Below are 2,145 nucleotides of genomic sequence, written 5' to 3' on the forward strand. Positions count from 1 at the left end.
GATTTTTGTAATTTGTATTTTTTATATTTAGTTTATTACTAAATAAAATATAAAAATATTAATTTTTGTTTTTCTATTTTTTATGTCTTATTTTTAATATTTTATCTTATTGTGTCTTTATAATTAAATATAGTCTAAAAGAGAGAGCATTTTTCAAATTTATCTTGAAAGATTTTTTCAATCAAATCAGTTCGTTAAAGATTACAAATTGATCACATTTATCCTTTAGTCGATTTATTAACAATTTTTGTCCATAATTCATAATGTGAAACGTTAATTGACAATATATATAATACGACGTGACATGTCTAATTAGACTCTTATCAGATATGTTTATGAAAATCTATTAATTCAACTTATTTCTCCAATTACATAAACCACATTCCCAACGTGATCTAACAACTAAATTAATAGATTTTCATAAACATATTTGGTTAACGTTCAATTAGATATATTAGGTGTCATGTATGCTATTAGTTAATATTTTATAATCGTTGACAAAAATTGTTAATGGAGTGGTTGAATTACAAATATGATTGATTTGTAATTTTTAAAAGACTAATTTAATTGATAAAATTTTTTAAAAATAAATTTAGATAACATTCCAATTAATTTTTTTTATTAATTTATTTTGTTGAATAAGTCAGACAAGTATGTCCAATGTCAAATTAAATCATTGAATAATATTTAAATTGACAATCAAATGTGTAAATGTTGTTTTACTAAAAAAAAAACAGATCAAAATTTGCTCAAAACAAATAACTGGAAATAACATATCTATAATATATTGTTGAAATAATAGTTTAGTTTGTTGTCATTAAATACTACTGTAATGATATGAAATAACATTAAATTATTAAAACATTTTGATGTATATTTTTCTCAAATAAATAGTAAATAATTTAAAATCATTAAAAAATAACTCGATAGAGCTATTTGATGTATTTAAAATATGCACTTAAAACAATGATATGTTAATATTAGTATATAAAATTTTATGACTGACATAAATTAAAAATAATTTACTAAAAGAATAAATTAATACAGATTTTTATGATAAATTTAATAGTACTCGTAATTGGTATACATACATTTCAAAATCCAGTATATCTAAATGGTAATTACTATAATAGCCAATTATTGATAAAAATTGATGAGATTTAACTTTGTATCTAAATATAATGCAAAAAACACTGATACTGTCTCCTCTATCCATTGTGTTTATCACATTATTTTTGCGTGGTATTTCAATATCTTCCGATTCATAATCGATATCATCAATGACATCAATCACTATTTTTTAATAAGAAGATATTATTAATGAATTAACTAATTATTAATTTCTCATATTTTTACCAAAAAAAATAGAATTAGAAGTTAATTCCAACCTTATCAAGAATTAAAAAAAACATAGATATATACCTTCATAATCTCTAAGAGAATCAAAGTTAAAATTTTAATGATTTGAATTGATGATTGACCAATGTAATGTTTAAGAATTTTTATACAGTTCATTTCTACTCTTTGTTATAGACTTTATAACTTGTGAATTTTCAATAGGAGTCTTTCCAATAGTTATTTTAAGAGTAGAGTATCGTTTTTATCTTTAATATTTGGGATAAATTCTATTTATGTTTATAATTTTTAAATCGTCTTATTTGTATCTCTAATATTTATAAAGATAATTTAATATTATCATGTCGTCAATTACACATCATGAACTTTAATTTGAGTTTTAAAAATATTTTTTTAAAGTTAGAATACAAATATCTGTGATAAAACCGATGATCTGCTCGAAAAAATAGCTCATCAAAAGTTGAAATTAATCTCTATGACATTTACATAATTCACTTTTTTAGGGATATAATTGAACCTAATAAACACAAATAGTCGATACAATATTGAAATCGAACACATCTAAGTGAGACTTAATTGAGAATAATTAAAAAATACCATCTGATTTATTAGTATAATTGACGGCAGGATAACATGAATTACTTTTATAAATGTTAGGAATATAAATAAGACAACTTACACGTTAGAGATACAAATAAGACTTATTCCAAACATTAGGGAGAAGAACAATATTTTATTCTTATTTTAATATCAGTAATATTTTTTACAAAAATAAAAAATAACTATTCA

The sequence above is a fragment of the Arachis ipaensis genome, chromosome B03, assembly GCF_000816755.2.
Source record: "Arachis ipaensis cultivar K30076 chromosome B03, Araip1.1, whole genome shotgun sequence".
Taxonomy (NCBI): Eukaryota; Viridiplantae; Streptophyta; class Magnoliopsida; order Fabales; family Fabaceae; genus Arachis; species Arachis ipaensis.